The 24,085-nt window shown below is 37.7% G+C and overlaps 1 non-coding gene across 1 annotated transcript; it reads right to left on the bottom strand.

Moving 5' to 3' along the window:
- Positions 1-4,393: 4,393 nt before the first annotated feature.
- LOC133091646 (U6 spliceosomal RNA) lies at positions 4,394-4,500 on the bottom strand. The gene has a single exon (XR_009700972.1). It is a non-coding gene; the product is annotated as a U6 spliceosomal RNA (small nuclear RNA).
- Positions 4,501-24,085: the final 19,585 nt, after the last annotated feature.

The raw sequence follows: 24,085 nt of genomic DNA, 5'->3' as shown, positions 1-24,085 counted from the left end.
TATGATCTGAATGTTTGTGTCCCCCTAAAATTCATATGTTAAAATCCTAACCCCCAAAGGTGATGGTAATAAGAGGTGAGACCTTTAGGAGGCACTTAAATCATGAGGGTGGACTCCTCATGAATGGGATTAGAGCCTTTATAAAAGAGGTTCCAGAGGGATCCTTAACTCCCTTCTACTATGTGAAGATACAATGAGAATTCTGTAGTCTGGAAGAGGGGCCTCACCTGACCATGCTGGAACCTGATCTCAAACTTCCAGCATCTAGAACATGAAAAATAAATTTCTGTTTTTATAAGCTATCCAGCCTGTGGCATTTTGGATAGCAGCCCCCAAATGGACTAAGAGAAGTATCTTCCTGGGATGGGCAGGCCACTAGTACTTCTCATTACTTCCACATATATGTTGCAGAGACTAAATTCCAGAGGAGCGCAATTGCAAGGGGATCACTTCTTCCACCAACATCCCACTAATAAGACAGAGGCTCAACCTCAAGCCTGGCATGCTGAGAACACTGAGACCCTCATGGCTTTCACCCCAGTTCATTTGTCGGGTGGGATCCAATGCCTGGAGAGGCAAGCCAAGAATACCAAAAGTTCCTTCACTCACCCAGAACCCTACTATTAATGCAAGACTGTGAGAGAAGTGAGCAACTATCCTTGCCCCAGATCCAGAGCCATGGCTCAGAAATTTTGTCCAGATGAAACAACAGACATAAAACAGAAAGCTTCAAAAATCTCCCCAAATGAATTAAGCTTTTGGGGAACAGAGTGTGAGAAAGTTCAAGCCAAACAATGCTCTCAGAAGCAGTGGTGGTTTTGGTACTAACCAATTAAGAGGAGGCTGGTAGCTTCATGAAAGGTACAAGCTAAACTATAGGCCAGTTAGTTTGCCAGTGAGAAGAAGTAAAAGAGACAATGAAGAAGAGCCCTCTTAGGGTCAGAACAAACCTCAAACATTGACCTCAAAAATTACCCCTGCAAAGGAGTCTGAATCTAATTGGGTCAATCTGTGGAGCAATGTATTCACCCGAGCATTGCCAAAATCAAAAAGGCAATCATCTGGAATTTAGTAGAGCATAACAGCTGGAAGCAATCAGGGAAAGAGAAAGTCAAAAAGAGCTTTGCTAAAACTACTGTCATCCCAGGGTGACTGTGCATGCCCCAAGGCTGTACTTTTTGAACAGCAACATCAGAAGCTTACACTGCAGAGCAAATAGAATTCACTAATATAGTCCAGTCAGTCACTAACAAATATTAGTTCTAATAGTTTTTAGTAGATTCTGCAGGAATTTTTGTATAAAAATAGGTCTTCTACAAAGAGATAATTTTACTTGTTTGTACATAAACATAAAAAGTAAAAAAGCATGCAATTATCTCAATAGAAGGAGAAAAAAATTGACAAAATGCAACATCCATTCATGGGAAAACTCTTAGCAATGTAGGAGTAGGTGGAAAGTTCCACAATCCGATAAAGAGATCTATGAAAACCTATAACATACATCATAATTAATGCCAAAATTGAACTCATTTCCCCTAATTTTAGGAGAAAAGGGTACCAATGGGAAAAGAAAAATTAGAACCATTTTTATTCACAGATGACCTTTTGGTTTATGTGAAAGTCCAATGGGATCTAAAATTTTTACTACAAATAAAATTTAGTAAGGTGATAGGATAGAAGATTAATATACAAATGTCAATTGTGTTACTATATACTATGAAAAAATAATTAGAAAATTAATTTTTAAATGCTATTTAAAAAAGCATCAAAAAGGTTTTCCAGGAGCATAAGGTGGAGTGCATAAGCTCCACAAATTGTTTTCTGCAGGTATGGCAAGATGCTACTGTCACTTAACCTGCAGTAGCAGGTGAAGTTTGAGAATTAAGGAGATGGGAGGTCCACCAGGGTGCATCCAGCAAGGAGAACTTCCTTTTGGAGTAGTCTCTGTGGGTCATACACTTGGAGGGCTTTTTGAACCCCAGCTCCCAGCCTGACATCATTAAAACACTTAGATTGCCCAGAAGTAAAAAAGACTGGACATTACAAAGCCCGTGCTTTCTTTGAGTTTGAATATGAAGATATTGCCAAGATAGTGACTGAAACAATGAACAACTACCATTTTGGCAAAGAATCTTGAAGTGTAAGTTTATGTCATCTGAAAAATTACCCAAAGAAAGTTTTAAAGACTGGGATGTTCTATTTTCAAAGACATCATATACTACCAGTGGAATAGTAGAAGAAGAAGTGAATACTTAAACAGAAGCTCAAAATGGAGAAGGAATTTAAAAACCAAGAAAAATTGGAAGGAAAGAGCTAAATTAGGAATAGACTGTGATCTTCCTTCACTGGTCTTATGGAAAAAGAAAAAAAAAATCTCTCAAGGACTGATTATCAGAGCTCTATGAATTGCCAGGTTTTATCAAGGAAGATAAAGAGGTTTTAGGTATTCTGACCCTCTAAAGATGATTATGGATAGCCAGGGCCACACAGTTAGTACATCAACGTTGATGGAGAAGTGAAAATTGCCAAGTGGATGAAACAGAGGGTGATAATGAAATAGTTTTCAAACAGCCCATATCTGATATAAAAGAGGAAATGCCAGGGATATAATCACCTTACACATTCTGGAGCATGAAAGATGAAGAGAAGGCCACCAGTATACATTGATATGCATTCTGAATACATTATGTATATTTCTTCGGAAGATGTGATCATTTTGCTGTTAGGACTGATTTCTTACATTTTGATACGTGCAATGAAATGAGACCATTGGCAAGATTCGGGGAATAGAAATATATTGTTGTTTTGAGTAAATAAGGGAAGTAGTAAGTAATTTTATCTTGCCCACCCTTGCTGAAATGCAAGAATGCATAACCAGCTCACAGTGGCTAGGCTCATGCTACCTCTTTGTTCTGTTGGTCTCTTCTAGTTTCCTTTGCAGATTTCATAGGTATTCTTTGTTACTCTACTTAGATAGAAGTCGTATGTTAACTGTAGGCTTCTGTACTAAACTGCAGCCTCTGTTGTCACCACCAATCCTGTTTGACATCTTTACATCACGTGGTCTATTAAGCAGTGTACACTTAACCATGAATGGTACTTAAGAGTCCAATATCCGATGGTTAATTTAGAAAGATAAATTAAGCTGGAGAGTGAAGAAGCATTTCAATACTACTACAGATTCTTTTATTGTATATGACTCATTTTTACTATTATTTTTTTGATGAGCTAGCATGGATCAATAAATACCATTTTATAATTTGTAGTTACTACTATTTTGTAATAGTTACATCAATGTGGAATTACATTCCAAGATTTAAACACTGCCCAACAAATAAAAATTTTTCTACAATTTATTTGAATGCAAGTGGGACTAAGAAATCTTGAAATAAGATAGTAGGATTTTGCCTTCTCAATTAAAAAATATAGCATCAAAAATACAATACAGGAATACTTCATTTTATTGTGCTTCACTTTATTGAGCTTGCTATGTACTATGTTTAAAAAAATATATTTATTGATTTATTTGGTAGTGCTGGGTCTTAGTTGCAGCAGGTGGGCTCCTTAGTTGCCGCTCATGGGCTCCTTAGTTGTGGCTTGCGAACTCTTAGTTGCGGCACACATGTGGGATCTAGTTCCCTGACCAGGGATCAAACCCGGGCCCCCTGCTTTGGGAGCACAGAGTCTTAACCACTGCACCACCAGGGAAGTCCCTGTACTACATTTTTTTACAAATTGAAGGTTTGTGGCAACCTATGTCAAGCAAGTATATTGGAGCCATTTTTCCAACAGTTTTTTTAAAGTTAAGGTATGTACCTTTTTTTTTTCCAGACATATGCTATAGCACATTGAATAGACTTCAGTATAGTGTAAACATAACCATTATATGCACTGGGAAACTAAAAAATTTGTGTGACTTGCTTTACTGCAATGTTTGCTGTTTTTTTTAAAACAAAATTCACCTTTTATTTTGGTTGAAATAAACTATACAAATTGATTTTCTTCACCAAAAATGACAGCAATATTTTCTGTATTATTCCTAGATAAACTACAAAACACTTATTTTTGTAGGTTTTCTAGGTTTTGCTTGTAAATCAAGATGAGGCAGTAGATACAGTCATGGAAAAAGACAGAAGAAAACAGACAAATCAGCTGTCAGTATCCGTGGCCTCTGATCTTGCCTTGACCATGAAACAGAAGTGTCCAACATATACCTGCCAAGAATCTTATGAAGATGTAGGCTCAATAAAAGAATGTAAACAGCAACAACAAGATGTGGAACAACAATGGCAGGCTCTTCCATTCAAACTTTAACTATAACTTGTTCCTTTAACTTCATTTGGTAAAGACAACATTTACACTGAAATCTTTGTTTGGCGAGTTCACGTTTCTCAAAAATATGGAACGCTTCACGAATTTGTGTGTCATCCTTGCGCAGGGGCCATGCTAATCTTCTCTGTATTGTTCCAATTTTAGCATATGTGCTGCTGAAGCGAGCACAGTGTTTGCTGTCTTGCAATGGTCTGGAACCAAACCCACAATATCTCCAAAGGTATGCCTGTTTTTAGGAATAAATTTGCAAAAAAGATGCATAATCTCTTTCACGAAAATAACAAGACACTGCTGAGAGAAATGAAGATTTAAATGAAGGAGCAGAAAAAAATCCATGTTCCTAGATTGGAAAGTAATATTGTTCACATGTCTTTTGTCCTGACATTGATCTATACATTCAATGAATTGCATGGTGTGATTTGTCAAGCGGATTCTAAAATTTATTTGGAAATGAAAAGGACCTAGAATAGCAAAAAACTATCTTGAAAGAGAAGAACACAACTGCAGGACTTATGCCCACTTGATTTAAAGACTTACCATAAAGCTGCAATAATCAAGACAGAGTGAGTTTGCCAAGACAATAGACAATACAATCAACAATACAAAATAGGGAGTACAGAAATAGACCTACTTATATATAATGAATTGACTCTCAAGAATGATGTCAAATCTACTAAATAGGGAAAGAAAAACTCTTCCATAAATAAATAATATTGCAACAATTAGATGAATATATGAAAAAACAATTAAGGTCAAGTCCTACCTCACACCATACAAAAAATTAACTTAAGTTGAAAATAGCCCTAAACTTTAAAGCAAACTCTATAAAATTTCTCAAAGAAAACATCAAAGAATATCTTAATGATTTGGGGGCTAGGCAAAGAGTACTTACAGACACAGAAAGTATTAACCATAAAAATTTAAAAAATGGATAAATTAGACTTCATCACAATTTAATATTTCTACTCATCAAGAAATACTAGGAAGATAATGAAAATATGTTCTCACATTCAGGGTAGAAATTTTAGATAGATAGATAAATAGATGATAGATAGATAGATATTTCATCTATCTCTCTGACAAAGACTTGTATCCAGAATTTATAAAGAACTCTGACAACTTAATAATAAAAAGTCAAATATAGATATAGAATATCTATACCCATAATAGAGGTACTATATAATTGCCACAATGGTGCTACTGTTTCATAAAGTGTTGAAATACTAACAGACAGAAGCAGCTGAAAAACTAGAGGGCTACTGTAGCTATTTGAATGCCTGAAGTTATAGGTACTTTTCTCCAATTATTTTTAAAATGTGAATGATGTCCCCAAGGATATTAGGAGTATCACAGTGAAATATTTAAAAAATGGACCACAATCTCTCCAAGTAAAATTCCAAATTAGCCAGGAGTGAAAGGGTAGAAAGGCCTCTGAATGGAGAGCTGAGATAACTGTGTTTCAGGACCAGCAGCGCTACTTTTCTACTGTGTGAGTTTGACCAAACCAAAGCCTCACTGAGCCTCATTTTCCTTTTGTGAAACATGGAATTTGGACAGTAAAACCCCTAATATTCCTTCCAAATCTAAAATCCTATGATTCATTCACTCATTTCATGTATTCATCGACCATTTGTTGGTAACTACGAGCTATATTTGCTAAGCACCATTAATACATAAATGAATAAAAGAATCTCTACACTTACTGAACTCAATCCAGTTGAAGAGACACACATAAACCACTAAAGACATTTACAGGTGGCTAACGGGATTCAGATCCAAGGGTTGCTCAAGCAGGAGCTGAAAGCGTTGGTATGTCCGGGAGCAGCAAATGGTCGCACATGGAAACGCTGTGGCGTGTGCCAGGCCACGGGGTGACGGAGCATCCGTAGAGGGGAGTGATGCTCTCAAAGTGTGGGCTACACCAAGGAGCTTGCGCTTCATCCCTTAAAGTCTTTCGAGAATCTTCAATATTTCTTTTCTTCTTTTTTTAAACAAACATCTGTTTTGAAATAATTTGCCTAGAAATATACTGGATTGATTATAAATTATTTGGCAGTTTTTAAAAAATGAATATATTCTTTAAAACGCTATTTTTAAAAAGTTTCCATAATGAATCTACTCCATTTTGAGATATTTGGTTTCCATCCTAGAAATATTTTTTCCTTTCTTTTAAATCGGCAGAGTGTCACTCAGAAAACGCTGACACACCATTAGAAATACAAAGTTTTTCCAGGCAGTTTGACTAAAAGACGTGGAGGAGAGTTAGCTTGTCTAACTAAAAGAAAAAATAAATACAGTCTTCTTTGCTGAAAGTAACTATCACTCTCCTTTCCTTTCCCCTTTGTGACACAGAAGAATAGGCAGTTCAAGTAAGATAAAAATAAATTTAAAATAATAATGTTTTCAAAAAGCATATGGTTGGATCTGTGATGATTTTCACACAACGAAACCTGTTCTTCTATTTCCATTTATGCTGGCAAACTCACAGTAAGTTAAACTGGCAGAAACTTCAGCAGGGTAACATTTTGGGACACCGACATAATAAACATGAGTTGGCTAAATATTCAAGCAGACCAATTAAATCTATTTTGTTTTGATTATAACTGAACCACTTGAGCTATAATTCACAATGTGCAGTATATTTAAATATACCATTTATGGGCTACCTTTGTATTGTAAGACAATGCTGCAGGTAAGCACTTATTTAGACGTACATTTTGAAATATATTTGGAAATTCATTTTCATTGTTCACCTCACATAGTCTTTTTTTAATAAGATTTTTAAAATATTTATTTTATTTATTATCATTTATTTTTGGCTGCATTGGGTCTTTGTTGCTGTGTGCGGGCTTTCTCTAGTCGCGGCGAGCGGGGGGCTACTCTTTGTTGTGGTGCGCGGGCTTCTCATTGCGGTGGCTTTTGTTGCGGAGCACGGGCTCTAGGTGTGCGGGCTTCAGTAGTTGTGGCTCATGGGCTCAGTAGTTGTGGCTCGCGGGCTCTAGAGCACAGGCTCAGTAGTTGTGGCGCATGAGCTTAGTTGCTCTGTGGCATGTGGGATCTTCCCGGACCAGGGCTCGAACCCGTGTCCCCTGCATTGACAGGCGGATTCTTAACCACTGCGCCACCAGGGAAGCCCCACACAGTCTTATAAAGTCTTCGTAGTAGCCAATGGCCAAATATAGGAATAAAGATACAATATATATATTAGGATTTGATCAGAAAAATAGAAACTATTGCTAGGTATTTTAAGCAGGAAGGGGTATAATACAGAGAATTATGATCTGACACAATTATTGCAAGGTCAAGGAAACTAAAAATAACATCAAACAATCAGAAAGTAGAAGAATCCAAATAAACCTCCACCAATGATGTATGCTGCCCACAGCATTGCAGAAGGACACCTGACAGCCACTGGCAAAACCCCATATCTGCCATCTGCAGATGCCCAGCTGCTCCTGGAGAATAGTGGCTTCTCTGTATTTCCTACTTCCAAATCTCACACAAATGCCTTCCGTTGGCAGAATTTAAACCAAATCCCCATTGGCCAGTAAATCTAGTTAACGTAGCTTCCAAACTGTCGAGCCCCATGTTACAAGACACAGTTTAAAAGAACAGGGATCATACTACATATCAAGACACAATATCTAGTTGATTCTCCATATATCTGTGTTTAAATTTCCAAATAGCAACGATGTTTTTCTTTTCACTGACCTGCTGCAGTCATCCCTCAGTCTAATGAAGATGTACTCACTCTCTCCCTCCAAAGGCAAGGCATGAAAATTCAAATGTCACTGTACCCATCTCTGGATATTCATTCTTTTTCAGCTCAGTCACAATCCCTATTTAATATCCTATAATTTGCAGACTAAGCTAGAGATGTAACCACCAACACTCCTTACATAAACTAGTAGGAGAAGATGAAGGAGAAAATTAACTTGGCTAATATAATATATACATAATATAGCAAGCAAGAATATAAGCTCAATTACTGTAGTCCTTTCTGTGACTGATCATAATGCTATAATTGGTTTAGAACCTACTTTTTCTATTACCTATTTCATATTCACTTTGTCCTTAGTCAGCATTGAGGTGGTTACGGGCTTTTGCTGGGCAGAGTAACCCTAAACTTCATTCCTGATTGGTCCAAGCCATTAGTTGGGTAGCTCTGATTTTTCATTAACAATATCGGAAGTATTAAGAGACGCACTCAGATAATCCCTGCATTTCATGTACATTTTTCATTCCTTATGGTAGCATCAGTCCTATTTCCCCTTGATAATCAGGATTAGTCATCCCAGTCAGTACAGTATTTCTTTTTTCTGTTGTTATTTCAATGACATTGGAAATCCAATATGGCCGGGTTGCAATCTGAGCTTCAAGTTAAATATGCTCCCTGGTAGAAATTCTCCATTCTTAGGAACCAAGATCTCAGAATCTGCAGAACCCGAGTTATGGACACAGGAAGCATAACTTTTGACAGAAGTTTATTAAGTGAGAAGATTGAGAAGAATCATGCCCACTTCCACTCCAGTGATTTCCTACTAAAGGAGAAAGTGAACCATATCATGTACACAGGTATAGGCATTTGGCGTAGCTTCTGCAAGGTAGTATCTACCCGGCAGCGTAAAACTGAGTCTTCCATAGGCTATTCAATTTTCCTATCAAGCTAGTTTCTATTATTGTGAAATTGATTCCTTGGTCATGGGTGGTGAATGCATTATCATTATGTAATAGTGAATAAAGCATCATTAATCTATAGATGATAGTATAGGGAGAAGCATTTACAGCAAGGAGGCTAATCCATAGCAAGAGGAAATATCTATTCTAGTGAGGACATATCACTATCCACTCCATGATAAAAGGGTTCCAATGTAATCAACCTGATATCAGATGGTTAGTTGCTCTGGAAAATGGTACCATATCAGAGGTTCAGTGTTGGTCTCTGCTGTTTGGCCACTCAGCATTGATCGTGGCCAGGCCTTCCTTTGTTAGAAGAAGCCCAAGGTTTTGATCCCGTTCATAACCTCAGTCCTATTGCCATTGCTGTTTAGTTCATGGACCCATAGAGCAAGCACTGAGGTGGTTGAGAAAAGATGCTGATTGACATTCACAGTGAGTAACTTTTGATTAGCATTCCCATGGAAAACAAATATTTTCATACTTTCTGTGTATTCTGAGAGCTCCATTCTTATACCTTCTTGTCACCTAATTCCTTCTAAAGCTTTGACCATCTGGCCAGATTGTTAGATATCACCCATGAATTAGTATAGATCTTTATCTCTGGTCACTCTCCTCTCATGCACAATGGAAAGTAAGGTGACTGGAGTTCTTTGAAAGTATTTCTCTTCCCTTTTACCGTTTAGGGCATCCCCTGAGGGAGCTATGAATCTGCAACAGTCCAAATATGACCAGTGTTAGCATGTCTCTTGGAACCAGCTTAAACCAAGAGCAGTTATTTTATTCCTCAGTCAACTGGTTAGAGGAAACTCCACATGAGGATGTAGTGTGAGTTGAGGGAGAGGTAGCAATACATTAGGAATGGTTTCATGAGAATTTGAGTGATCAGCACATTAAATTTTTTAGCCTTCGGAACCTACTGATCTTGTATGTATGTCGCTCCCAGTTGAATTGAAGTGTTTCCATACTGGCCCATCATTCGGTGCATTCTATAATATATCAAGTCATCTTGATATATCAAATACATTATTTCACGGTCATGTGATCATGAGTTTCCTGTGATCAGACAATTAGTCCCTATGAGGGCCCAGTAGCAAACCAGGAATTGTTTCTGAAAAGGAGAAAGTTGTGTGCAAACGAGGTTATGTTTTTGCTCTAAAACCCTAGGAGTCTTCACAGTGGGTCTCCTGTGGGAGTGTGCCAGTGACTCCTTAGAGCATTCCTGTTTGCATCATAGACAGTTCAAGTTCCATTGGATCTATAGGTCATAAGCTGTAGTTGGCAGAGTGGCCTGGACAAATTGGCAGCCTTGAGGAATGCTTAGTAAATGCATCAGAGCAGCGCACTCAAATATAGTATCCAAAATCCAAAGACGCTCCCAAGCATTTTATTTCTTTCTCAGGGATAAGGAGTAAAAGGTTCAACAACTTGTCTTTCATATTGAATGTGATACCTCAACCAGACCAGACCACTATGCCACTAAAAAACTCACTTAGGTGGCAGGTCCCTGAATTTTAATGAGGTTATCCCTCATCATCTGTCATACAAGTGTCTCAGCAAGGCATCTATGGTATTGTCTACATCCTGCTCATTATATTTTATCATCAATAGAGTGGACAACCTTAATGTGTTGTGGGACAGTGACACAATGATTTTGTGGATTGGATTATGACAGATAACTACAAAACTGTCATAGTTCTGAGATAGATCAGTTAAAGTGTACTACTGTTCCTATAAGGTGAAAGCTAATTGCCTCGAATTTTCTGAGTCAGTGTACGTAAAAAACATTTTATAGATCAATAGCTGAATACCAGGTTCCAGTAGTTGCTGTAATTAGAGTGACTATCAGCTTCCATTTAAAATAATCCCTTTATTCTCCAAGATCCATCTGTTTTTTCCACAGGCTAATTAGGGAAATTAAGTGAGGGATGTAGTTAGACTGAACTCCCTGCCATCTTTCAATGCTTTGATGGTGATATTAGTCTTTGCAGTCTCCCCAGGGATGTGTTGTTGACTTTTGCTTGCTTTGATAGTGGTTGTTAGGTTTCCAATTGTCACTTCCTCCTAAAATAGCCCTGTCTCCATGAAGGAATTCTGTCACTTACTATGTCTAAATCAAGTAGGTATTCAGGAACAAGGAAAATAACCTCTGTGGTTTTGCAGTTCCGCTGGGACCTCCACAAGTCTCCTCTCTGACAGGTGGAACAGAGTTGAATTTCAGTTTCCCATTTCATCTCAGGGAAACTGTCCAATAAATCTCCAAATGTCCAGGTAACTCCATTTTTCAGGGCACAATCACTATGTTGAAAAACCAAATGTCTTGTGAGGAAGGCTAGAAGGCAGATTTACAGTGAACGTATGTGGCAGTGTCACAGGGTCTTCTCTCAAGAGAACATGGTCTTCCTTTAAGCAAAGCACTCTCGGTCCATGAATTGATTCACGTCTGGGAATGGATTAGGGGTGAGGGTGCAGCACCACTTTCTACTGTGTTGAATTAAGACCTAGATTTTATTGGATTATATATTTTAAGTAACACTTTAGCAGGCTTCCCATTTTGTTTTTCAGCCTTACAGACACCATAATCAATTAGCCACTGCCAAAAAGTTTGCAAATCAAACCATTTTGATTACCACCCCAACTTTGCAGCGAATTTCAGTAACAGTCCCCATTTGTTCCTGGTGCTTGAGTGTAGCCAGAAGCTTCTGCTACTCTGGGATGTCCTTATTTTTTTAAGTATGGCGCCATTTCCTTGATAGTATCTCCCACCATCATCCCTGATTTGTAAAGAGCACTCACTAAAAGCCTCAAGGATGTTTTGTTCTCCTCATCAGTGTATTTTCCCAAAGTCTTTAGGAAACAATTATTATCTGGATCCTCATGGGACACATAGTAAGGGAGCTAATTAATTGATTGCACATGATAAATTCATTCCAACATTCCTGTCTCCTTAAGCCTTTGGGTTCCTTCCTCTCCATTGTGTCAAGGAAGTTCTGATATCTCAACTTCATTTAGTGTAGGACGACTCTGAGTCTAGGTTTCAATCAATCAATCAATGAAACTGTAAGAGTCATTCCCAGCTATTTGAACCACATATTAAATCCAGAAACCCTTGTGTGTGCAATGAATAACAATAAATTTGACCTATATCAATGTTATGTTCCTTATTCCCTGGTCTTAATGGTTTAGAATCCATTCCTCACACATATTCCCTGAGTTTCCCTTAATATAAATTAGCAAAAATTTTACAGTTCTTTTGGTGTGTATATTATCTCCTATTGGCTCTCAATTTGTACTCAAATCCTTGTCACTGGGCTCTAACTATGGGCTAGAGACAGGAGAGACATTGGGAGTGGGCTGGGAGGAGAATCCCATGTCTTTGTGCATGATGGTCTCAGGTGAAGTCATTGTAGGATCATCAAGGAAGGGGAGAAATGATTGAGGAAGCAGCTCGGCAGTGGCCCTGGCTTCTAGAATGGGAGGCTCAGTAATTACAGGGGATCAAAATATTCAAAGTCATTAGAATCCATACAAAATCCATACATTCCAGTTCCCAGGATCCCACTCTTGCCTAATCCCTAATTTTCACAAAAGAGACCTGATGAAACTGTGAAATCAATTGGTGTTTAATTTCTATGACCTATAGGATCAAATCTTAAGCCTGGTTTTTGGAGACTTTGGTTGTATGACTGTAAGAGCTGAGAAATATCTTTAGGAAAGTCATTAAGGCTCTCTGCTTCTTTGAACCATAAACCTGTCATTGTCTGACTCACCTTTCCATTGCAGTAAGAAGCAATCAAATGATTCCAAAGTCAGTATAACAATCATTTCCACTATAATATTGTTTTGGAATAGCTACTGCATCTTCCAATGTCCTTCCTTTCAATAGTCATGTAGTTACAAGTGTCTTCAGATGTTACTTTAAGCAAATGTTTTGTCTCTGTATGCTGAGAACTACCAAAAGCCCAGTTTTCACTGGCAATGAGATAATTACTGCCTTCAAATCTAACCCAGTCAGATAACCAATTCCAGATTCCCATCTATGAGGTTCTGTATCTGTATCAAACTTTGGTATCAAATTCTTTGTCTAAGAGCTTCAGTCAGGAAATAGGAAACAATTGTTGATATGCGTAGGCATTAGAGGCTTGCACAGTCATTGGGAAAGTCAGAGGAGTGAAAATCAGGGAAGCTGCTACTAGCCAGAGATCAGAATGCTGGGATCCCAGAAAGCAGGCACTGGATGAGCTCAGGTGCCAGCAGCATGGCAGCAGGTGATTCTAAGAGATCACCAAGAAGCCATTGGCAACATTCTGTAGACATCTGCCACTAGAGAATAGAAGCTTCTCTTCTTCTAACTCCCAAATCTCTCCAAGAACCTCTAAACAGCAAAGTCTAAATGGAACCCTGCTGACTAGGAAGTCTGGGCTTTCCACCCCTGCAATACATAAAAGTGTTTATAAAGTAGGGATGGTACTGAGTTTCAACATAGCGTTTCTGACACAATGACAGTGGAGAAAACATAAGGTCTCAAGTATTGAACTTCTTTTCAGAATGTCTCAAATCAAATGAACTAATCGTAATCAAATGTGAATTCAATTCTATAATTCTAGGTGGGTGAATTTGGTCAATATTCTTAATCCTTAAACTTTCATTTCCTCCCCTATAATTGGAGTTAATTATGCTGAATTTTCCTAATTTTTTAAAAAATTAATTTATTTATTTTTGGCTGAGTTGGGTCTTTGTTGCTGCGTGCAGGCTTTCTCTAGTTGCGGCGAGCGGGGGCTATTCTTCATTGCCGTGCACGGACTCCTCACTACCGTGGCTTCTCTTGTTGCAGAGCACGGGCTCTAGATGTGCGGGCCTCAGTAGTTGTGGCACACGGGCTCAGTAGTTGTGGCTCGAGGGATCTAGAGCGCAGGCTCAGTAGTTGTGGCACACAGGCTTAGTTGCTCTGCGGCATGTGGGATCTTCCCGGACCAGGGCTCGAACCCGTGTCCCCTGCATTGGCAGGCGGATTCTTAACCCCTGCGCCACCAGAGAAGCCCCCTGAATTTTCCTAATTTTGTTGAGAAGATTTAATATGCATACAAAGAGTCTGAAACAAATGTAAGCAATTATTATTGAATAATATGATATAATAATGTTTCATTTAAGTGAATGTTTTACATCTAAACACATTTCTGTGCATATTATGTTTTGTATCTTAATAAAAAAACACAGTTTTAGAGCTGGGAATAACTTATTATAAATGATATAGGCAGAAAAACTAATATATATATATAAATAAGAAAATTCCAGGTAGAGTGAGATTAAATATCATATCTCTAACAATGTATAGCTAAACTTAAACCATCTGCTTTGCAGTATCTTATTTTATTTATAAATACAGATTTTTGATGATATCAGAACTATATTTTTGTGAGCAGTTTATGTGCAATCTGGACTAAAGTAAAATAATTAATTTTGAATGCCTTGCCTTAGAAAAATAATACCATATGGATCATGAAAACATGCCTTATATTAGTTTTAAAGCCAGAAATTAAGTAGACATTAACATTGATAATTCTAATTCAAGATGTGATATTTATTCCAATTTAAATATCCTAAGAGATTCATTCAAGAGTTAAATGGGCAAGTTACATGATAGCTTCAGGCTGTGATATTGAAAACAAGATTGATAAGTAAAATTTTATATTTTCTACCTCTATAAAGAAGACTTTAATTGATGTTAAATGTTTTGCTTTATTGGAAACTTTCCATTTTATTACCCATCTGATAATCTAAATTAGTCATCATTGAGTTGTAAACAGAACTACATGTTTTATAACTTTGTTCTTTTCTCTTGTGTTTAAAGTTTTTCTAATTATAACAGTAGTCTAGAATGAAAAATGAACAAGCGTGTGCATGTAACTAATTGTATAATAAACTTTTACAGTCAGCTATTTAATTATTCCCCTTTCCTATTTTAAGCTTATTGTCTCTAGTTACATGCTCCAAACGTTGATTAGGGGAACCATGTTTCAGTGTAATGGATTTTTTTTTCTTTAAGAAAATGGCAGCAAATGCAAACGACATTTACTGTTTTCTGAAGGTGACTTTTGAGTGGAGGAAATGTTACTTATTGATGTATAAATTGCCCCTTATTTTTCTACTTCACACATGTGTTCTTTCTCCAATGACATTAGAACAGAATGTGTATTGGAAACATATCTGTCAATATGCATTTCCAGATCAAGTTGTACAGAGATAAACGTGTAACCCTATGACTGGTTTGTTTCAGGATCTAATATAATGTCTAAAATATATGTCGTCAATGAATTAGAAATGGACATATACTCTCAGAGAAAAAAGTGCAATGCTAATAACTGACAGACAAAACTTAATTTTAAGATAAAAGTCAGAAGAAAACATAAACAGTACACTCTTTGACATTGGTTTTAGCAGTATTTTTTTGGATCTGTCTCCTCAGGCAAGTGAGACAAATGCAAAAATAAACAAATGGGACCTGATCAAGCTTAAAATCTCTTGCACAGTGAAAACCATCAACAAAACGAAAAGGTAACCTACTGAATGGGAGAAGATATTTGTAAATGATATGACAAATAAGGGGTTAATATCCAAAATATACGAAGATCTCATACAAATCAACATCAAAAAAACCAAACAACCTAATTAAAAAGTGGGCAGAGGACCTGAATAGACATATTCCAAAAAAGACAAACAAGTGGCCAACAGACACAAGAAATATGCTCAGCATCACTCATTGTCAGGGAAATGCAAATCAAAACCACAATGAGGTGCCACCTCACACCTGTCAGAATGGCTATCATCAAAAAGACCACAAATAAGTGTTGGCGAGGATGTGGAAAAAAGAGAACCCTCTTGCACTGTTAGTGAGATTGTAAATTGGGGCAGCCACTATGGAAAACAGTATGGAGATTCCTCAAAACATTGAAAACAAAGCTGCCATATAATCCAACAATTTCACTTCTGGGTGTTTACCTGAATTAAACAAAACCACTAATTTGAAATGATAATAGGCACTTCAATGTTCATTGCAGCATTATTTACAATAACCAAGGTATGGAAGCAACTTAAGTGTCCATCAATAGATGAATGGATGAAGATGTTTTATATATATATATATACACATATATATTATTTATATATATAAATAATGGAATATTACTCAGCCATAAAAAATGCAATCTTGCCATTTGCAACAACATGGATGGATCTAGAGGGTATTATGCTAAGTGAAATAAGTCAGACAGAGAAAGACAACACGTGATCTCATATGTGGAATCTAAAAAACAAAACAAACAAACAAAACAAAATGAAAACAGACTCATAGAGACAGAGAAAAAATAGGTGGTTGCCAGAGGGTCAGGGGATGGGACTGGGGGCGAAATAGGTGAAGGGAATTAAGAGGTACAAATCTCTAGCACAAAATAAATAAGCCACGGGGATGTAATACACAGCATAAGAAACAAAGTCAATAATATTGTAGTAGTTTTTTATGGGGACAGATGGTTACTAAACTTATCATGGTGATCATTTCACAATGTATGCAAGTGTCAAATAATTAGGTAGTACTGAAACTAACATAATACTGTACATCAACTATACTTCAATTAAAAAAAAAAGTCATTCCTAAGAGGATCAAAATCTCTGTCCTCATATCACATAAATAGAAAGCTAATGATATGAATGAGTCCTGACATAAGGGAAGGGTCCCTGGGAATTGACAATGATTCTTCTAATGATTCCAAGTTGATTGCATCTTGTTTCTCTAACTAGTCCATATATACTCTGGAATTATAGAGAGCATGATTTTTTACTCCTTAGTATAATCTAAATAAGAGAGCCATTCTTGAGCCAAACTAGAGGCCACTGGAGCAATATATATTGTGCTTATTTCCAGCTCCTTACCCCTATTAATTTAAAACTAATGAAAAAGTCAACCTCCAAGTTGGGGGAGGGTGAGAATAGTTATAAAAGGCCCTTCTGAAGAGGTGTTTCAAAGAGGGGCTTGGCAATTCTATCCTCTCACCTTAGCAATGATAGAGGTTGGGACTTATATTTGTCCAGGTAATCAACCCCAATTGCCACAACAGGTAAGTTTGAGGAACTTAACACACGAAAGGTTTAAATTTGCGTACATGAAGTCCAGGGCAGGTCCAGTGGCCTATCCTGTCCCTCTGCCACATTGATTTTCCCAAGTCACCGTGGCAAGAAAGGAGAGAGCTGAAGAATCTTGAGGGGTATATTAATGGGCCAGGCTTAGAAATGACACATCACTTCTGTCCATATCTCAATGGCCAGAACCAAATGCAATGGCAAGGGAGGCTGGGAAATGTGGAGGAGCAGAGAGATCAATTATCAATTACCCAATTCTCATGCCTAAGAATGAATAGTGTTATAACTCGTGTTTTCACCCTCTCTCTCTCTCTGTCTTTCTCTCTGTCTCTTTCAAGTATCAAATAATGAGAATGCCATTTTACTTTGGATTTACATTTGGGAACTTTCATACCCGCTAAGTCCTTTCCTCCCACTAAGGGGAGGTAGGTGGTGGGATTCCTCAGGTATCACACAAACCACAGTCAGCCACTATGTGCAATTGTTAGATGTTTTCTATATATCTGCATGCCTGGCTCTTCTGCTGCCCATAGATGTCCTTATGCCATTATCTTCCTAGCTGAGGAGTAATGTCACCGGCTCACCCGTGCTTCTGTCACAGCCTGCCCAACTTCATTTCTCCATAGCTCCTAAAAGGCTGCCATTTCTTAAAGACATCTATGCCACGCAATGAAACCCAGCTGCAGGGAGCTATCTAGTTTTTTTTCCCACAGCAATGGTGAAGAATGTGTCCCACTACAGCCTTGGCTTATTTTGATGGCTGTTCAATTTCAGTCCCCAAATGTGGGCAAGAATAAGGAATAAACTCGGCCCTCTTTCTTCCTCTCTTCTACTATGTGAGAGGAATAACACTCTCTCTCAGAATCATAAGCTACACTTTGCTCTCCTCCCAGTCTTATAAGGCTACTCAGCTTCTCTCAGGAACCCAGTCTTTTTCATGTCCACTTATTATCAACCACTTCTTATAGGATTTGACAGCAAGTTTATCTCAAGTTTTGTGGGTATTTCCTAGGGAATTTGCTACAATGGCTACAAAAATTGTGTTTACTAAATTTATAGCATAGTCTAGGACTTTTACATTTGCTTAAAAGCGTTCATTTCTGCCATATTAAGAGGAGGTTTTCCAGAAAAGTCTTGGTGATGTTCAAAATGTTCTTCATTTCCTTTATTTTAGAATCTTCTAGCTTGATGGAGGCTAATTACACGGGAGAGTATGACGGAAGAAGTGCAATTTGGAAACTTATGTTTTTTAAAGATCTCACCTTCAGGACTGACATTTAATACTTAGCTTATCTTCTTTATCTTGGAATTGGTCAACCATTTTCAGTAGATGGTGAAACCCTTAAGGGTAAGAATCGTACCTTCTTTACCTTCATGTGACTCAACAGAACATAGCATTGTTCTGTGCAAATAATAGAAATTAGGTTAAAATCATAGGAATAATTAGAAAAATAATTTCCCAACTATTAACCATCTTCATGCCTTTAGTATTCCAAAAAAAGACTTAGTAGCATGTGTGTGTGAAAGTAATGTTTTTGACATTGAGATTAGAGGTCTTTTCTGTATTGTTTCCTATTGTATCTCTATTACTCATACCACTGACTGGCATATATCAATAGTAAGCTCTCAAGGGTTAAATGAATAAATAAAAAGCAAAGGTTCATTATCGAATAAGAAACATTTTATTTTGGAGGAAGAATATCTTAACCTTGCCACCTAACTATTTGCATTTCTCTGAGTCATGCTTCACATGGTATCTTGATCTATATTTACTAAAAAAAATAAAAATGATATATAAGTTTAAAGATTTGTATAATTACTCTAAATAGGTTTTTAGGAAAACTTGTAATTATTGATGTATCATCTTTCTGCTTCTCTTTTGACTCATACTTAAGGAGAAACTTCTAAATTTTTGTTTATTTCAAATCTAAAGACATCAAGCTGTAAAACAAAGGTATTGGGCTTAGTTACCCATTAACAGGAGTAAGAAATCACTCAGTCTTCCAAGAAAATAATTAAGCATCCTTTCACAAATTAAATCTTGTACCTGCAAATTATAATATGCAAATCAAATATCACACATATCATTTCACATATTAAAAAAACTAGAGCACAGAAATTTCTGCAACTTACCCTGGCTTTGTTTCCAGGCTTACAAACTCTTTTTTTAAAAAAATTAATTAATTAATTAATTTATTTTTGGCTGTGTTGGGTCTTCGTTTCTGTGCGAGGGCTTTCTCTAGTTGCGGTGAGCGGGGCCACTCTTCATTGCGGTGCGCGGGCCTCTCGCTATCGCAGCCTCTCTTGTTGCGGAGCACAGGCTGCAGACGCGCAGGCTCAGTAGTTGTGGCTCACGGGCCCAGTTGCTCCGCGGCACGTGGGATCCTCCCAGACCAGGGCTCGAACCCGTGTCCCCTGCATTGGCAGGCAGATTCTCAACCACTGCGCCACCAGGGAAGCCCCTCATTTTTTGACTCTGTCTTGGCAATTCCATAGATGAGTCCTTTGGTCACCTCTTCTGCCTAACCCAGGACCTCTCACTGGACCCTGAATTTTCAGCAGCCCCTAATTGCTCTGGCCACGGCACAACTCAGCACCCAGCCAGAGCCTTGCATGGGATAGGAACTCAGTAAATGGCTTTTACTTGAATTGAGCTGCTGTGATTACTAGATCATTAATGATTGTACAGAGGAACTTCTATTTTCCTTCCTTTCCTTTCTGTCCACACTTTATAAAGGGAAGAATCAAGAAAGGTTGTTCACTCCATACAGATAAATATATACATGCAAGGATCACACATATTTAAAAAATATAAAATAAAATGAGAGGGGGGAACCAGTTCCCTTTTCATCGTTCAGAGATTTTAAGAAGTATAATGTTTCATATTATAATGAATAACAAAATTGATCCCAAGTGGAATTACAATGGTTTAGGTTTCAGGGAGACAAAATAGTTCTCAAATTATTTTTCTTCTGGCCCTGTCAATCAACTGGAGTCCAATTTATCATTCATAGTTAATTTTTAAAATCAGGATGATAAGCAAGTGTAGATCCAGAAGTTATCTTAAATTCTCCCTCTCCCTAACCCTGTTATCTAATCAGTTCCCAGATCCTGTAAATCCTCCTCCTTAATATCTCTTAAGCCTTTCCCACTGCCACTGCTTTATCTCAGAACCTTATCGAATCTCAGTTGATTTCTAACTCTTCTCCCTGGATCCAGTTTCATTTCTGTCCATTTCAGCCTCAAATCTACATCAAGAATGATTTCTCTAGACTCAGAATCAATCATGTCGTCTTTGGCCTAAAATTTCTCTGTGTCTCCAAGGAAACCATGCAATGAGTCCCCTGGTAAGACATTATGTCAAAGGAGGTTCCGTAAGCCCTGGATAGCGGTGTTGTCTGAGGCTCTGTGGACAGAAAGCAAACAGAGAAAAATGTTACGATGCATGAAAACTTTCAGTGCCCAAAGGTAGGGATTACTTAAATAAATAGGGTACATCCTAAAGGTGGGATGCCATGCTACCACTAAACTTCATTTTGAAAATGAATATTTAATAATCTATGGAAATATATTCTTAAGCTAGTCTTATGAGGAAAAGAAAAGCATGTTATTACTTCAAGGTATTTTCAAATTCAATTTATGAGCTTGATAGTACACAATTTGGTAATAGGTTATAGGTTTTAGGAAGAGGAAACTGTCGGAATTGAGCAACTAGGTCATTACAAGTGCCATTTTGCTGAGAAAGAAAAGAGAGGAGTAGCAAGCATCTAAGGGAAATGTTAAGTTCCATTACTGAATCCCTGACATTTCTTTTAAGACTTTGAAGTGGGTCACAGAGAGACTACAGCTACAATATCCCCCCTTTAGAGTAATTGTGTCATTCAAAGGGCGAAAGTCACCAGCACTTTTCAGCTATAGAAGCATGGTAGAGTTCAGACAGACTGGACCAGAATGTCTTGGTCCCAGTGAACTGTCCAAGTGAAACTGTCAGTGTTTCAAGTCCAAACTCTGCCACTCTTTAGTTTCCTGACATGGGGCTACTTCACTAACCAGCCCTCACCTCATTGTCCTCATCTACCCAATGCAGATGATAATAGTACCTACTCAGAGAATTACTGTGGCAAAGCACACAGACCAGTGATTTTCAACGGGGGCAATTATATCCTCTGGGGTCATTTGGCCTTATCTGTATACATTTTTGGTTGTTGCAACTGGAGTGGGACATTCTACTGGAATTTAGTGGGTAGAGGCCAAGGATGCTGTTAAACATGCTACAATGCACAAGACTGTCCCCTCCCCCAACTCCACCCAAAGTCAATAGTGCCTAGCTTTTTTTTTTTTTTTTTTTTTTAAACATCTTTATTGAAGTATAATTGCTTTACAATGGTGTGCTAGCTTCTGCTTTACAACAAAGTGAATCAGTTACACATATACATATGTTGCCATATCTCTTCCCTCTTGCATCTCCCTCCCTCCCACCCTCCCTATCCCACCCCTCTAGGTGGTCACAAAGCACCGAGCTGATCTCCCTGTGCTATGCGGCTGCTTCCCACTAGTTATCTATTTTACATTTGGTAGTGTATATATGTCCATGACACTCTCTCACCCTGTCACATCTCACCCCTCCCCCTCCCCATATCCTCAAGTCCATTCTCTAGTAGGTCTGTGTCTTTATTCCCATCTTGCCACTAGGTTCTTCATGACCTCTTTTTTTTTTTTTTTCCCTTAGATTCCATATATATGTGTTAGCATACTGTATTTGTTTTTCTCTTTCTGACTTACTTCACTCTGTATGACAGACTCTAACTCCATCCACCTCATTACAAACACCTCCATTTCATTTCTTTTTATGGCTGAGTAATATTCCATTGTATATATGTGCCACATCTTCTTTATCCATTCATCCGATGATGGACACCTAGGTTGCTTCCATGTCCTGGCTATTGTAAACAGAGCTGCAATGAATATTTTGGTACATGACTCTTTCTGAATTATGGTTTTCTCAGGGTATATGCCCAGTAGTGGGATTGCTGGGTCATATGGTAGTTCTATTTTTAGTTTTTTAAGGAACCTCCATACTGTTCTCCATAGTGGCTGTATCAATTTACATTCCCACCAACAGTGCAAGAGTGTTCCCTTTTCTCCACACCCTCTCCAGCATTTATTGTTTCTAGATTTTTTGATGATGGCCATTCTGACCGGTGTGAGATGATACCTCATTGTAGTTTTGATTTGCATTTCTCTAATGATTAATGATGTTGAGCATTCTTTCATGTGTCTGTTGGCAATCTGTATCTCTTCTTTGGAGAAATGTCTATTTAGGTCTTCTGCCCATTTTTGGATTGGGTTGTTTGTTTTTTTGTTATTGAGCTGCATGAGCTGCTTGTAAATCTTGGAGATTAATCCTTTGTCCGTTGCTTCATTTGCAAATATTTTCTCCCATTCTGAGGGTTGTCTTTTGGTCTTGTTTATGGTTTCCTTTGCTGTGCAAAAGCTTTTAAGTTTCATTAGGTCCCATTTGTTTATTTGTGTTTTTATTTCCATTTCTCTAGGACCTGGGTCAAAAAGGATCTTGCTGTGACTTATGTCATACAGTGTTCTGCCTATGTTTTCCTCTAAGAGTTTGATAGTGTCTGGCCTTACACTTAGGTCTTTAATCCATTTTGAGTTTATTTTTGTGTATGGTGTTAGGGAGTGTTCTAATTTCATACTTTTACATGTACCTGTCCAATTTTCCCAGCACCACTTATTGAAGAGGCTGTCTTTTCTCCACTGTATATGCTTGCCTCCTTTATCAAAGATAAGGTGACCATATGTGCGTGGGCTTATCTCTGGGCTTTCTATCCTGTTCCATTGATCTATATTTCTGTTTTTGTGCCAGTACCAAACTGTCTTGATTACTGTAGCTTTGTAATATAGTCTGAAGTCAGGGAGCCTGATTCCTCCAGCTCCATTTTTCGTTCTCAAGATTGCTTTGGCTATTCGGGGTCTTTTGTGTTTCCATACAAATTGTGAAATTTTTTGTTGTAGTTCTGTGAAAAATGCCAGTGGTAGTTTGATAGGGATTGCATTGAATCTGTAGATTGCTTTGGGTAGCAGAGTCATTTTCACAATGTTTATTCTTCCAATCCAAGAACATGGTATATCTCTCCATCTATTTGTATCATCTTTAATTTCTTTCATCAGTGTCCTATAATTTTCTGCATACAGGTCTTTTGTCTCCTTAGGTAGGTTTATTCCTAGGTATTTTATTCTTTTTGTTGCAATGGTAAACGGGAGTGTTTTCTTAATTTCACTTTCAGATTTTTCATCATTAGTATACAGGAATGCAAGAGATTTCTGTGCATTAATTTTGTATCCTGCTACTTTACCAAATTCATTGATTAGCTCTAATAGTTTTCTGGTAGCATCTTTTGGATTCTCTATGTATAGTATCATGTCATCTGCAAACAGTGACAGCTTTACTTCTTCTTTTCCGATTTGGATTCCTTTTATTTCTTTTTCGTCTCTGATTGCTGTGGCTAACACTTCCAAAACTATGTTGAATAATAGTGGTGAGAGTGGGCAACCTTGTCTTGTTCCTGATCTTAGTGGAAATGGTTTCAGTTTTTCACCATTGAGGACAATGTTGGCTGTGGGTTTGTCATATACGGCCTTTATTATGTTGAGGAAAGTTCCCTCTATGCCTACTTTCTGCAGGACTTTTATCATAAATGGGTGTTGAATTTTGTCGAAAGCTTTCTCTGCATCTATTGAGATGATCATATGGTTTTTCTCCTTCAATTTGTTAATATGATGTATCACGTTGATTGATTTGCGTATATTGAAGAATCCTTGCATTCCTGGAATAAACCCCACTTGATCATGGTGTATGATCCTTTTAATGTGCTGTTGGATTCTGTTTGCTAGTATTTTGTTGAGGATTTTTGCATCTATGTTC

This window comes from Eubalaena glacialis, chromosome 4, assembly GCF_028564815.1.
Source record: "Eubalaena glacialis isolate mEubGla1 chromosome 4, mEubGla1.1.hap2.+ XY, whole genome shotgun sequence".
NCBI lineage: Eukaryota > Metazoa > Chordata > Mammalia > Artiodactyla > Balaenidae > Eubalaena > Eubalaena glacialis.
The sequence above is the reverse complement of the archived record's forward strand: the minus strand, read 5'-3'. Positions and strand labels throughout refer to the sequence as shown.